This window comes from Rhinolophus hipposideros (assembly GCF_964194185.1).
Source record: "Rhinolophus hipposideros genome assembly, chromosome: X".
Classification (NCBI taxonomy): Eukaryota; Metazoa; Chordata; class Mammalia; order Chiroptera; family Rhinolophidae; genus Rhinolophus; species Rhinolophus hipposideros.
The window spans coordinates 118,967,005-118,983,335 of record NC_138046.1 but is presented as its reverse complement, the minus strand read 5'-3'; positions in this window follow the sequence as shown (position 1 = coordinate 118,983,335).

Sequence of the window (16,331 nt, the reverse complement as noted above, 5' to 3'; positions counted from 1 at the left end):
GCTAGTATATTGGACAGTGCAGACATTGAACATTTCCATCATTGAAGGAAGTTCTATTAGATGCATTGTTCCTCCAGAAACCAGCCCTGCAACAGGGTTCAGAACTTATTTGGAAGGGTGAGGGAGTGGGAAAGGGAGACAGGAAAGGAAGGCAGCTAGAAAAGAGCATGTCCACACTATAGGTGGGCACCTGGGAATCAAGTGATGCAGGGAACTCTGGGAATAAGTGCAGAACACACATTGATGGTCTCAGAATCATCCCATCCAACAAGGACTTGGTGCATTTCTCCACCAATTCCCATCAGTCATCGACTGCAGGTTGCTCCCAGGGGGTGTTAACTCTCAAGTACTTCCATGTGTCAAGAGCACAAGCGGAGAAAGCTCTGTGGCCAGAGGGAGGCTTCAGGCCATGTCACAGAGGGCAGTGGTTGGGGTTGGCAGGGCCTGAGTGAGTGCTCAGGCACCAACAGTGCCTGTCACCCCCACTCTGAGGTCCCAGTCTGCTCTCCAGATACAACCATGTTTCACACATATCCTTAGACACATCTTTGCATAGATAAATACTATAATACACCCAATACATGTAAGTATACTTATTTCTTCCCCCCCATTTATAGAAATGGGATTATTCCATAATCACTCTTCAGCACATTGCTTTTTGTACTTAACAGTATATCCTGGAGATATTTTGTTGTGGCCGTTTCTTCCATTTCCTCCACTTAGCTGTCTCTATCACGAGAAAGTTCAGACTTGGCAAAAAACTCACAATGGTTTGGCTGAAAGAATATGAAGATTCGGGTTTAGTTATGGATTTCAAAAGCAAGTGGTTTGCTGAGACTGCAGAGTTTGGTTCAAGGCATTGCAGGACAGCGCCATTTTCCTGTTAAAAAAAAAGTGGGAATTTGCTTGGTGATAAACTCAGCAGTGTGTGGGCTGATTAGACAATGGACTATGAAATCAATAAATTAGCCTCCTAGGATGACTGCAGTAGCAAAAGGCAGCTGTCTTCGGGGTAGGGCAACGGCAGCATGTCCTGCACAGAAGCATTGGGAGCCCCGGGTTCAGACCCCAGCTCTGCCATTGACTTGCTGTGTCATTGCTGAAGATTCCTGACCTCTCAGGGCCTCTGTTTTCTTGTCTATTAGGTGAGAATGATAATGCCTATCCTATCTTCTCTCAATGGGTTGGAAATCTGGCTCGCCAGGGGTTGCAAACCCAGATGTCTCTCTGTTCTGTCTATTCATCCCCTCCATCCAACCCCAGCAACCACTGATCTTTTCACTGTCTCCATAGCTTTGCCTTTTCCAGAGAGTCATATAGTTGGAATCAAACAGTATGTACCTTTTCAGATTGGTACATACTGTGTGATTCTTTCACTTAGTAGTATGCATTTAAGGCTCCTCCACATCTTTTCATGCTTGATAGCTCATCTCTTTTTAGCACTGAAAAATATTCCATTGTCTGGATGGACCTCTGTTTATTTCTCCATTCACCTGTTGAAGGACATGTTGGTTGCTTCCAAGTTTTGGCAATTATGAATAAAGCTGCTATAAAAATCCACGTGCAGGTTTTTGTGTGGACATAAATTTTCAACTCCTTTAGGTAAATACCAAGGAGTATGATAGCTGGATCTTAGAGTAAGTGTATGCTTAGTCATGTAAGAAGCTTCTGAACTGTCTTCCAAAATGACTGCACCATGTTGCATTCTCACCAGCAATGAATGGGAGTTCTTGTTGCTCAACATCCCTGTCAGCCTTTGGCGTTGTCACTGTTTTGGATTTTGGTCACTCTAATAGGATGCATTTCCCTGATGACATATGATGTGGAGCATCTTTTCATTTGTTTCTTTGACATCAATTTATTTGTATCTTCTTTGTTGAGGATTTTTGCATCTATGTTCATGAGAAATACTGGTCTGTAGTTTACATATGGTGTCTTTGTCTGGTTTGGGTATTAGGGTAATGCTGGCCTCCTATAATGAGTTCGGAAGTAGTCCCTCTGTTTTTATCCTTTGAAAGAGATTGCAAAGACTTACTATAATTTCCCTAAATGTTTGGTAGAATTCATCAGTGAACACATCTGGGTCTGGTGCTGTTTTGGAGCTTATTAATTATTGATTCAATTCATTTAATAGATATAGGCCTGTTCAGATCATCTATTTCTTCTTGTGTGAATTTTGGAAGATTGTGTCTTTCAAGGAATGGTCCATTTTATCTAGGTTATCAGATTTGTGGGCACAGAGTTGTTGATAGTACAGTTGAACCTGGAACAACATGGGTTTGAACTGCACAGGTCAATTGAAAAAACATCCACGTATACGTGGACCTACACAGTTCAAACCTGTGTTGTTCAAGGGTCCCTGTATTCCTTTATCATCCCTTTAATTTCCACGGGATCTATAGTTATGTACTCTCTTTCATTTTTGATATTAGTAATTTGTGCCTCTTTTCGTCTTAGAGTTCTTTGCTCCTATGTTTATCTTCTACTTTTTCCCTGCTTTTTGTGGTTATAATTAAGCATTTTACATAATTCCATTTTCTCTCCTTTTTTAGCATATCAATTATACTTAAAAAATTTTTTTCAGTGGTTGCTCTAGAGTTTGTAATATGCATTTACAACTAATCCAAGTCCACTTTCCAATAATACTATAACACTACACGGGTAGTGTGAGAACCTTATCATAACCAAATATTTCTAGTTCCTTCCTCTTGTTCCTTGTATCATTGCTGTCATTCATTTAGCTTATATATAAACATACATAAGTACACACATATATACACACAGAAGATATATACACACCTAAGACATATACACAAGCACACATTATTGAAAATAATAGCAACAATGTATTCAACAAACTGTTATCTGTTAGGTCAATTAGGAATAAGAAAAATAAAAAGTAAAAAACAAAATTACAAAGTAAAATAACCTTCAACCATACACAAAAATCAATTGAAAATGTATTAAAGACTTGAATGTATGACAAAACCATAAAACTCCTAGAAGAAAACATAGTGAGTGAGCTCCTTGACATTGGTCTTGGCAATGAGCTGACATCAGAAGCAAAGGCAACAAAAGTAAAAATCAATAAGTCTGACTACATCAAACTGAAAAACTCCTGCCCAGCAAAAGAAACCATCAACAAAATGAAAAGGCAACCTATGGAATGGGAAAAAATATTTGCAAATTATGTAAGGGGTTAATATCCAAAATATGTAAAGAACTCATAAAACACAATAGAAAAAACCCCCAATCTTATTAAAAAATGCGCAAAGAATCTGAATAGACATTTTTTCAAAGAGGACATACAAATGGCCAACAGGTAGATGAAAAGGTGCTCAACATCACTAATCATCAGGGAAATGCAAATCAAAACCACAATGAGGGCCGGCCTGGTGGCTCAGGCTGTTGGAGCTCTGTGCTCCTAACTCCGAAGGCTGCCGGTTCGATTCCCACATGGGCCAGTGGGCTCTCAACCACAAGGTTGCCAGTTCAATTCCTCGAATCCCGCAAGGGATGGTGGGCTCCGCTCCCTGCAACTGAGATTGAACACGGCACCTTGAGCTAAGCTGCCGCTGAGCTCCCGAATGGCTCAGTTGGTTGGAGCACATCCTCTCAACCACAAGGTTGCCGGTTCGACTCCCGCAAGGGATGGTGGGCTGTGCCCCCTGCAACTAGCAATGGCAACTGGACCTGGAGCTGAGCTGCGCCCTCCACAACTAAGACTGAAAGGACAACAACTTGAAGCTGAATGGCACCCTCCACAACTAAGATCGAAAGGACAACAACTTGACTTGGAAAAAGTCCTGCAAGTACACACTGTTCCCCAATAAAGTCCTGTTCCCCTTCTCCATAAAATCTTTAAAAAAAACACACACACACAATGAGCTATCACCTCACATAATTTAGAATGGCTATTATCAAAAAGACAAGAAACAAGTGTTGGCAAGGATGTGGAGAAAAAGAAACACTTGTGCATTGCTGGTGGGAATATTAATTGGCACAACCACTGTGGAAAAAGATATGGATGTCCCTCAAAGAATTAAAACAGAACTACTATATAATCCATCAATCCCACTTTTGGGGATACAGCCAAAGGAAATGAAAACAGCATCTTGAAGAGATATCTGCACTCTCATATTTACCGCAGCATTATTCACAACAGTCAAAACATGGAAACAACCTCTGTGTCCCACAGAGGAATGGGTAAGAAAATGTCATATAAACATAAAATGGAGTACTATTCAGCCACAAAAAGAAGGAAATCCTGCCATTTGAGTAGACATGGATGACCCTTGAGGGTATTATGCTAAGTGAAACAAGTCAGAGAAGGACAAATACCCTCTGATCTCACTTATATGTAAAATGTAAAAAAAGAGCCAAAAAAAAGCGCCAAAACCCCACCATAAATTCAGAGAACTGGTTGGTGGTAAAAACTTCCAGTTAAAAGATAAAGAAGCCCTGGGAATGTAATGCATAGCATGGCAACTACAGTTAACAATTTGTATTGTATATTTGAAAGTTGCTAAGAGAATTTTCTTAAAAGTTGTCATCACAAGAAAAGAAATATAACTATGTGTGGTGATGGATGTTAACTAAACTTATTGTGGTGATCATTTTGCAATATATACATGTACCAAATTATTATTGTACACCTAAAACTAATACAATGTTATGTGTCAATTATATTTCAATAAAGATATTTTTTAAAATTTTAAGTAAAATAAGCAAAAAGAAAATTTAATGTAAGACCTGTGTTGGAATTTAGCTTCCAACAGAGGTCTGACAGGTTAACAAGCATCCTGTTAAATGATGAGTTTTGTTTTCTACTTTATGATTAGCTAAAGTTTCAAATGGTCACATTTCAGAATTGTTTTTTAGACTATAGTTAGGCCCCTTTGACCTAAATATCTTACAAATTACTTGATAGCACACCAACTACAGTGGAACCCCGGTTTTCAAACGAAATCCACGAGTTCTGAAACGTTGGAAAACAGCCGACAACTAAGCCTCAGGATCTTGCACTCAGCGGAAGCCATGTGACATGTTCGAATTCTGAGTCGTGTTCGAAAACTGAAGCATTTACTTCCGGGTTTACGGTATTCATAAACCAAAATGTTCGTCAACAGAGACATTCAAAAATGGGGTACTACTGTATATTGCTAATCACCATCCATTGTTGTGGGATGTCCTGCAGCATTTCCTGAAAAGCCTTACCTGTAACTTTGCAAAATGAATGTACTCAGACATTCTCAATTTTTACTTAGGGCAGACCAACTCTGTAAGTCCCCTTTGGACTTAAATACACAGATATCTTAAAGCAAGAGTGGGAATGTGAAGCATAACCTAATTTCTCTTTCCTACAAAGATTCTGTTTCATTGAAAATCTATTTTATACTTGTTAGAATCCTGCTTTTTTGGCCAAGTACTTCTCTTGAATGTCTGACCTTGCAGAAGCTGAGGTGGATCACAGCATACTAATGAAGAGAATTAGAAGTAGTTTACAAAGCTTGCTGGCCCCTCATTTCTCTATTATCACCTTTACCTCCTACCACCAGCTGAGAGAATGCAGATTTTCAGCTCAAGGGGGTAAGTGCTCTGAAAGGCTGTGCCCAGAGGAATGAGCTAATAGGCAAATGTTTCCAAACTACTTAAAGGTTTAAAAAAGGTTTCAGAAAACTCATCAAGATATGTAAACAAAATGTTTTTTAAAAACTGCCAAAGAGCCATGTTTGAATTTGACAAAATTACAGAAGAAGCTATTAGTGTTTTCTTAACGATAAAAAAGCAACCACTTAGCATATCCATACTACCTTGAATAATGAAATTGCATTAAAATAACCAAACTTTCAAATGAAAATAAGAAAAATAAAAGTTTATATTTTACCTTCACTTATTCCTTCTTTGTTCTTCTTCCCTTCTTTATGGAGATCCGAGTTTCTGACCTATATTATTTTCCGTCTCTCTAAAGAATTTCTGTCAACATTTCTTGCAAGGGAGGTCTACTGGCAAAAAAAGTCCCTCAATTTTGGTTTGTCTGTGAAAGTCTTCATTTCTCCTTCACGTTTCAAGGATAATTTCGCCAGGTACAGAAATCTAAGTTGGTGGTTTTATCTTTTCCTCTCTCAACACTTTAAATATTCACTCCTCTCTCTTCTCGCTTGCATGGTTCTGAGAATTTGGATGTGATTCTTATCTTTGTTCCTCTATAGGTGTTTTTTCCTCTGGCTTCTTTCAAGATTTTTTAAATATTTGATTTTCTATGAATTTGAAAATGATATGCCAGGGTGTACTGTTTTGGGTGTTTTGTGTTTTGCGTTTATCGTGCTTGGTTTCTCTGCGCTTCCTGGATCTGTTTGATATCTGACATCAATTTGGAGAAAATCTCAGTCATTGTTTTCAAATATTTCTTCTGTTCCTTTCTTTCTTCTCCTCTGGTATTCCCATTATGCCTATGTTACACCTTTTGTAGTTGTCCCCCAGTCCTTGGATATAAATGTTCTGTTTTTTTGTTTTCAGTCTTTGTTCTCTGTTTTTTGGTGTTTGAGGATTCTACTGATATATACTCCAGCTCAGAGATATTTTTCCTCAGTTGGGTCCAGTCTACTAATAAATTCATCAAAGGCAGTCTTCATTTCTGTTCCAGTGTTTTTGATGTCTAGCATTTCTTTTTGGCTCTTTCTTAGGATTTCAACTCTGCTTACATTGCTCATCTGTTCTTTCATGTTGCCTACTTATCCATTCGCGCCTTTAGCATATTAATCATAATTCTAAATTCCAGCTCTGATAATTTCAACATTCCTGCTATGTCTGGTTCTGATGGCTGCTCTGTCTCTTCAAACTGTGTTTTTTGCCTCTTGGTATGCCTTATCCTTTTTTCTCGATAGCTGGACATGATGTACCAGGTAAAAGGAACTGCTGGAAATAGGTCTTTAGGGATGTGGAGGTGAGGTGTAGAGGAGAAGCTTTCTGTCGTCCTAGGATTAGGTCTCTGTCTTTTACTGAGCCTGTGCCTCTGGACCATGAACTTCCCTAGTGCTTCTGTTTTTTATTCTCCCTTTAGGTGAGACATGATGGCTGGAGTTGGGAGTTTCCCATCCCCAGGTCAGTTAGGCTCTGATAATATCCCAGCAGGTTGGGCTCTTTTTAACTAGTTTCCCCTGAGGCTAGGCCTTGTTAAGAAAAACACAATGCTCTGGCAGATTTCAAAATGGTTCCATTTCCCTTCCTCCTACTGGAAACCAGAGGGGATTTTTCTCCAATATTTACCGTGGGAATCTGGTCAATCTCCTAGAGATAAATCTCACAATACTGCTGGAGGCCCCCTATGACTGGGACCCCCTGAGTGTTTAACTCCCAGCGTTGTCCAAACTGAGCGTCCAGCAATTTGTCAATTACAGTTCCTGTTTCCTGCCCCAACACTTGTTCCCACGGTGGTTTCATCTCATGAGTCTCTGCTGTGGTAAGCCACGACTCCATGTGTTCCCTACTCTCCAATCATGGGGGCAGTGGTTTGTTCTGCATCCTCCCCTCTCACAGATCCTAAAAGAGTTGATTTTCAGTCTGTTTAGCTTTTTTACTTGTTAGAATGGCGTGGTGCCTCTCAAGCTCCTTACGCGTGGAACTAGACACTGGCAGTTTTTAATCTCAACAAACAAATGGAAGGTATATATGTGCATATTTTAGAAGTCAAATAATCCTGCAAGACTTATGCTCAAAAAAGTTACAGTCTGTACCCTATCATTCCACACCTGCTTCCACTCCCCAGAGGCCACCATTTTCAGGTTGTGATAAGTACTATGGGAAAATAAAGGCAATAGAGGGTTGAAGGAGTGCCCTCCTGTTGGAGGGAACTGCAATTTTAAATTGACGAATACAAAATCCTGGGGGCAGCAGTGTGCCAGGCTGGCTGTTCTGGATCATTGTTTCCCACTCTATTGATGTAGAGGAATCCCCTGGGAGTCTTGTTAAAATGCAGATGGACGCTGTAGGTCTGGAGTGGAATTTGAGACTATTTTTAATGAGCTCCGCAGTTGATGCCGATGCTGCTGGTCGAGGGACCACGCTTTGGGTAGCAAGGCCCTAGAAAGTTAGATCAATGGGGTTGGAGCAAAATGGAAGAGTAGGCAAGTAAACTGAACTGATATCAGAAAGATAATAGGGGACCAGATCTTGTCGTGCCTTAAGGCCACTGTAAGGACTTGAGTTTCCAAATGGGATGGGGGCAGGAGTGATGTGATCTGCCTTATGTTTTAGAAGCATCTCTGCAGAAGCTGTGTTCAGAACAGATGGTAGGAGGGCAAAGGCGGTTAGGAATCCATTGAACCAATCCAAGTGAGAGATGGTGGTGCTGTGGACACGGAGGCAGTAATGAGAATGTTAGAAGTAGGTAGTGCCAACGGGATTTCTGATGGATTGGTTGGAGGAGTGAAAGAGAAGAGTTGTTTGAGCACCTGAAAGGATGGAGTTGCTATTTCTGCTCCACCTCTCACATCCATCTTCTCTCTCCAGTTCCACTGCCACTTCTCTAGTCAAGCTCCATTAATTCTCATTACTGTAATCGCCTTTGAACAGATACTGCAAACGTCTTCTTCTTGAAAAATGGCTTTGTTCAGCCCAGGCCTTTGTAAAGACCTTGCAGTTGCTTAGAGTTCATAGTCTAGCAGGGAAGGCCCTTCATAATCTGGCCGTTTTCCGTACTTCTGAGTCATCACGCCCGTTCACGAACCCATTACTCTAGCTCAGGGCTTCACAGCCTTCTCCCCATCATAATGTACATGCTACGGAGGATGAAGAGCTGTGGGATATTTGGAAGTCCTGGCACGGCTGCCCTACCACCACCAACTTGTCTCCCATTCAGACACTTGAATCCACTTTTGTGGATCATACTTTAAGAAATCAAAGCATTTGCGAACCTTTATTGTTGTTATCACATTGCTTACGTTGGTGCTACTCTATGTAAAGTCCATACAGCAGTATCAGCGTCACCTGGGAGCTTAATAGAAATGCAAGTTCATGGGCCTCACCTCAGACTACTCAATCAGAATCTGACAGTAGGGCCCAGGAATCTGTGTTTTAGAAAGATCTCCAGCTGACTGTTACACATGCTAAAGTTTGAGATTTAGAGAATACCATCACACTTCAAATTGCACATCATCAGAACATCCCTACACCATATTTGAGAACAGCTCAAACCTGCTATACATTAGGATTACCTGGAGAGCTTTCAAAAAACGAGCAGCGCCTGGGCCCCTGCTGCTAGCGATTCCGATTTAATTGGCTGGAGCAGGACCCAAGTGATTCTAATGTGCAGCCAGGTCTGAGAACCTTGGGAGTCTGGCAGATGGATCTACATTCTGTTTCTTATACACAACCATGTTTTCTGACTTTTGCTGGTCGCTCTACCTAGAGTGTGTGTCCGTGCCATCTGCATATTGCCAAATCTATCCACTCTAGAAATAGACTGAGCCCAAATATAGCTTCTCCTCCAACTGGTCTCTGATCCTTTTCTTTTCTCAACTTCCTGACGCCACATGGATGGCTTCTATGGCACTTGTAGCCAAATAAGCCCTCCTGCATTGTTCCTTTCTTAAAATGAGGCCTCACTGAATGAAAAAGTGGTTCTCAAATTGTGTCCTATGGGATGTTAGTGTTCTGTCATGTACTATTACCTATTTTATGGAACAACTGTTCTTTGGCCAAAAAATAAAAATTGAGAAATATTACATACCACATAATTTCTGCCCATGACTTTCCAGGTTTTTCTCTCATCCCTAAACCATAGCATCTCAATTTTTTTTTTTAACTTATTGCATTTTCTTTCATGGAGCTGAAATTCATATAACACAAAAGTAACCATTGAATTGTTTGGATGATGGTGGGAGGATTTGGAGAGAAGGGCAGAGGACTAAGGATTAGGCCTTATGACTCACCAACCTTAAAGCAAATCCACTGCTACCAACCTACCTGGGGCACCACATGGCAGACATGTCTTTGTTTCTAAGCACTCTGTACATTGGATTCAATGAACCTTTCAGTTGTAAAGCTCTTGTTGCTATTTATTTTAGATCCTTTCCAACTGTCAAGATGTTAATGTCATTTCTCTGCAATGTCCCAAGTGTCCCTGGATAATAAATCCTATGCTTACACCAAAAAAAAAAAATAACCATTTAAAAGTGAACAGTCCATTTAATACATTCACAGTGTTGTATAATCACCATCTCTATCTAGTTCCAAAACATTCTCATCACCTCGGCAGGAAACCCTACACCCGTTAGCAGTTACTCCCCATTTCCACCCAACCCCCCAGCCATTAGGCATGCTATTTCTTCTTACTTTGAATCAATTTGCTCATCAGAAAATGGGGGGTTGTGCTTCATCATGTTGTTAGGAGAAATAAGTTAGGTAATACATGTAAATCATCCAATACTATAGACAATAGGTAGGTACCTAACAAAGGTTGGATCCTTACTTCACTTACCCTGCCATCTTGTCATTCTGGTGTCTGACGTGTCAGAATCCATAGCACTCAAAAGAAGCAAAAATGCTTTATAAATTCTTTCTTTAGAAAAATAAAAATCTCTCCCACCTTTTAAAAGTGGAACAAGAGTTACATATAAATACAATTAGCAAAAATTGATATTCAAATATATGGTGATGGAAGGAGAACTGACTCTGGGTGGTGAACACACAATGTGATATATAGACGATGTGTTACAGAATTGTACACCTGAAACCTATGTGACTTTACTAACATATGTCACCCCCATAAACGTGAATTAAAAATATATTTTAAAAATTGACATTAAATTTCCATTTTGATTGTAAAACATCTTTTATTTTGGAAATACTTTAGATTTATAGAAAACTTGTAAAGATTGTACACAGTTCTTATATACCTTCACCCAGTTTCCCATATTATCAACATTTCACAAACTATGGTACATTTGTCAAAATTAAGAAATTAACACTGGCACATTTCTATTAAATAAAACTATAGACTTTATCTGGATTTCACCAGTTTTTCCATTAAGATTCTTTTCTGTGTCAGGATCAAATCCAGGATCCCACATTGCAATTAATTATCATGTCTCCTTAGATTCCTCTGTGAGTTTCTGTTTCCTTGCTTTTCATGACCTTGAGGGTTTTAAAGAATACTGGTCAGGTATTTTGTAGAATGTCCCTCACTTTGGGTTTATCTGATGTTTTTCTCATGACTAGACTGGAGTGATGGGTTTGAGACTACCAGAGGTGAAGTGCCCTTCTCATCACGTTGAATCACATCAGGTAGCACATGGTACCCACAGAATTTATCACTGGTGATGCTAACCTTGAGCACTTGATGTGGTGTCTGCTAGGTTTTTCCACTGAGAGTTGTCCTTTTCTTCTTTCTGTACTCTGTTCTCTGGGAGTCACTAGGTTAGTCCTTACTCAGTGGGGGAGGGAGAATAAGGTGCCTCATAGAGGGCGCAATATCTACAGATATTATTTGGAATTCTTCTATAAGGAAGTTTGTCTCTTATCCCCATTTATTATTCAATCACCTATCAGTATGGACTTGTGTGATTTCTTTTATACTTAGGGTTACAATCCAATACTATGTTACATATTTTGTTGCTCAAATTGTTGCAGTTTGGCCACTGGGAGATCTTTCAGATTGGCTCCGGTGTCCCTTTGACACGCCCCAGTCCTTTCCCCCATCCTCAGTATCTCAGCTTTCGATGTAAACTTTGGTTTTCTTCTCCCCACTAATCCATTGAGATTGCTTTAAGGTCCTTCGATTATAATGGTTTCCAGATTGTCAGGCCAAAGTCTACTTTTCTGTTCTTAATTTAGCAGACCTTTCTGTGACAATGCTATTCATGTCTCACCTTCAAATTCCATTTCACTTTCTCAAAATTTACTATGGAATTCTCAAGCTAGAGAAAAGAGCATAATGAGTGTCATGCAGGGCGGCCTGTGGGGCCTCCTGTCCTGCTCCCCATATAAGAACGCAGGATACGGTGAGGCCAAACAGGAACACTGACGGAGTCATAGATAGGGGACTCATACCACTATACTCTTGGTGGCAGCTGGGTTGGAGACACAGGAAGCAGGAGCCACACTGTTCTCAACCCTCACTGCACCGCTTACAGGCTCAGCCACCATCTTCTTGCTAGCCCCCATTTTCCTGCTAGCATAGCCACGGCAGTTATGTTAGTGGCCAATGGCTCACTGGTTACAGCTGACGGCCAACTAGCCACAGCTGATGGCCATCTGATCACAGTTGATGGCCATTTACTACCTGAGCCAGCACCTTTCTATGTGAGGCCGAGAGCCTGGAAACTGCTTTCTGGGGCATTGTCCCCACACTCCACCCCTACAGGGTCTCGCCTCACAATCTACGCGACAAGCGTCTTCCGCGAGGGGTCCTGTGCGAGCAGCCTGGAGGTGAATGCAATATCCTGGACACAGCCAGGGTTTCTCAGGGCACCACCAGTACTTCTGGGCACAGCCAGACTTCCTGGGCTTCTTAGGGTACCACCAGTCTGGGCACAGCCAGACTTCCTGGACTCAGCCAGGGCTCTCAGGTCACTGACACTCTCCTGGGCCTCTCAGGGTACCATGCTGGAAAAACAGCAACTCACAGTCCAGGTGCTCACATATTCTCGACAGCGGCCAGTCAAGACACAAAAGCAAACATCTGCCAGTTCCACTACATGGTGGCATGTTCCCAAACAGTCAAGTGGTCCATTAAATTAGGGATAGAAGGCCATTCCCCATAGTCATTCGCCAGGGCTGTCCTGGGGGTGAGGGACGACCTTGACCTCACCCGCATCTCCCACGGAGGACTCAGCAAAGGATTCAGCAAACCTTTCCTCCTGGGACTACAAGTCCTGCATCCGGGCTGCCTCAGCAAGCACTTCCCAGCCCACAGGGCCGCAACAACCTTCGCTTTCTCCAGCCTATGCTGGCTGGGGAACCATCCATGTCTTCCCACTCCTCCACGGGGGTCCAGCTCTCCGGCAGCTGCTCCTCCTGGTCTTCCTGTGACTGTGTTCATACACACAAACTGCTCCACTGCCCTTTGGAAAGCTTTGGCCGGCACCGTACCCTGCTCGCTGCGCCATTTGTCGTGTGGGGCGGCCTGCGGGGCCTCCTGTCCTGCTCCCCACATAAGAACACAGGACATGGTGAGGCCAAAAAGGAACACCTACGGAGCTATAGATAGGGGAGTCATACCACTATATTCTCACCGGCGGCATCTGCCTCTCTGCAATCTGCTCTTGCTAGCCCCCGTTTTCCTGCTAGCATAGCCAGGGCAGTTATATTAGTGGCCAATGGCTCACTGGTTACAGCTGACAGCCAACTAGCCACAGCCGATGGCCATCCAATCACAGTTGATGGCCATTTACTACCTGAGCCAGCACCTTTCCACGTGAGGCTGAGAGCCTGGAAACTGCTTTCTGGGGCTTTGTCCCCACAATCAGTCTCCATGTATCCATCTTCCAGCTCAACAATTCTCAACATTTTGCTGATCTTGTTTCAACTGTCACCTTTCCCATGCTTTGCCACTGGAATACTTGAAAGGAAATCCAAGATAGCATATGAGTTCAACTGCAGAGTTCAGTGTCTTTAACAGGTAAGAACTTTTATATATATGTAAAACCACAAAATAATTATTATACCTAACAAATTTAATAATTCTTTAATATTCTCTAACAGTCCATATGCAACCCCCCCAAATTTTAATAATTCGTTCATATTAGGATCCATATAGTCTACACATTACATCTTAGAATAGTCCCTTCCCCCTGCTCTCACCTCTTCTCCAACACACACTTCTTAAGTCCATTTGTTGACTAAATTTTCTGTCCTATCAAATTTCCCTGATTCTGGATTTGGCTGATTTTATCTGCACAGTGTGTTTTAACATGTTAGTCCACTCTGAACTTCCTGTAAATTGGTACTTAGATGTAGTCTTAATTAGATTCTGATATACATATATTTGCACAAAGATTTGAGATATGTATCTTGATATATCTCAAATATCGATATTTATCTATACAAATATATACCTATTTGCAAAATTATTTCATTGGTGGTGAAGTCAACTTCTTAATGTATCCAGTAGAAGCTGTACTGTCTGGTTGTTCCACTTATGATTTTCCCTTTTGAGATACCTCTAGCTCCTGGTTTTCCTCCTCTTTGTTTTTGTCATTGCTTCTCAGTTCCCTTCACAGATTCCTCTTTACCTGTTTTGAAGTCATTGTTCTTCAGGACCCACTGTAACTGGTCCATTCCTCCTAGTCTACATATGATCCCTTTTTCCATATTCCTAAGGCTGCAGACTTTAAAGTCCGTATTTTTGATGCAGACCCTCTCCACGGAGTTCCAGACCCAAGTATCCAGTGACTGACAGAATATCACAAGATGTCCTGTGAACTCTACAAACTCAGTGTCCCAAACAGAATTAATTATCCTTCTTCCCAAACAGGTTTCTCATTGTTTTCTTTATTTACCTCAACGACTAGAACTACCATCCAAGACAGAAACCTGAGCCATCCTAGATTTTTCCTCACCTACCCCAAACTGCCAAGCCACGGGAATGTCTATTTCCTCAAGATCTCAGGTGTGTCCCCTCTTCTTCTCATGGCTATAGCCTCAGTTCTGAAATTTGGACAGAGTACAAATGCATTATCCAGAGTCACACACTCTCAAACCAAGCTAGGACTAGAACCTAGCCCCATGTTCCAGCACGGAATACACTGGAATCCTGCTGAGGGCTGTAAGAGGCTCCAGATCGTTCGCTGTGCTTTGGATACATTGTACTTTACATATATTGTAAGTATGGTTGTAGAGGCCAAGATCAGCAGGGCGAAGCAGCTAAAAGTGGGGAGTTTAGGAGTCAGACTGTCTGGGTTTGACACACTTTCATCACTGACAGTGAACCTGGTAACTTGGTTAATTTCTCTGTGCTTCAGTTTCCTAATCTGCAAAACGGGAATAACATTCCTTCACTCCTTTTCTGAAATCCCCAACGTTCTGGAAACTAGAAGCTGTTTTTGTTGTTGTTTTGTTTTTATTTTGTTTACAACAATTTGTTTGGCAGCCAAACCTGACTTGACTCTAAGGATTTGAAGACAAAGTCTGCCCTGAATGGAATTAAAAGTACAACAATGTCTGAATTCTGGAACACACCTGACCTAAGTGTTTTGGAGAACAGGTTGTGTACCTGTAATAATTACTTAATAGGTTCGTCATAGGTTGATTCCTAAAGAAATTAATATTTGTAAAGCTACTTGAAGAGTATGTGACCTATAGTAATCCTTATGTAAATATTTGAATAAACATTTCACATAACAGTTAACCCTAGAAGTGAAAAATACACTATTTTGTGTCAGAATAGATGAACTTGGGGTCCTCTAGCAAAACGGGGTACCCACCATAGCTTTTCTGTTATAAAGAAATTAAACATCAGTGAGACAGAAAAACCCCTTTTGAATGGCACTCCAATTCTTCCCTGCTCAGAACTAACCATTATTGTGAAGCTGGTGTGTTTGTGTACATCATTTGCATGCAAGTATCTCAATTTTAGTACATATATATACATCCATACTATTTTCCAAAAACAAAGAGTGATCTGGCCCCGGTGTCAATAGTGCTGAAGCTGAGAAGGCCCGGCGTCATCTCTCTCACATGCTCTTGCAGTGCACGATTCGCAATTATCATTGCACACGTCTGCCTATCCTCCTAGAACACAAATTCCCTGGGGAAAGAGACTATGGTTTGGTTACGTGGAATGGAAAGAAGTCAAATATTTGCTGAATAAATGAATGACTGAGTCATAGGTCCCTCCTATCACAAATTATCCATGAGGCATCTTGGGAAGGACAGGTAGGAATGAGATAAAAGAAGCCAATGCATCCATTTGAAGAGATGACAGGGAAACATTTCTCCATATTTGGAAGAAGTTTCATATCTGGGATTTTCACTGGCTCTCCTTGGCAATTTTGAAAGCTAGGGAATAAATGTCAACATGTACTGAGTGGCTAGCACTGTGTGTTTTACAGGCACTAACTCAACGGTCCTCACAAGCACCCCATGTGAGGGAAGCATTAATACCTACTTCAAGAGCAGTGAACATAGAAGCAAGTGAGAGGTGGAAGGAACTCCCACAGTCCACAGTCACAAAGCCATCAGGGCTGGGCCCCACGTGATGCTGTCTTTGGGGAAAGGTAGGAGAGTCCTTTGGAAAGAGAAACATTTCACTCTCAAACAGCTAAGAACCTGCTGCAATTACCGGCTTTCGTTTGTATTCATGCCTGGATCGCGTCTGTTTTCTACTTAGG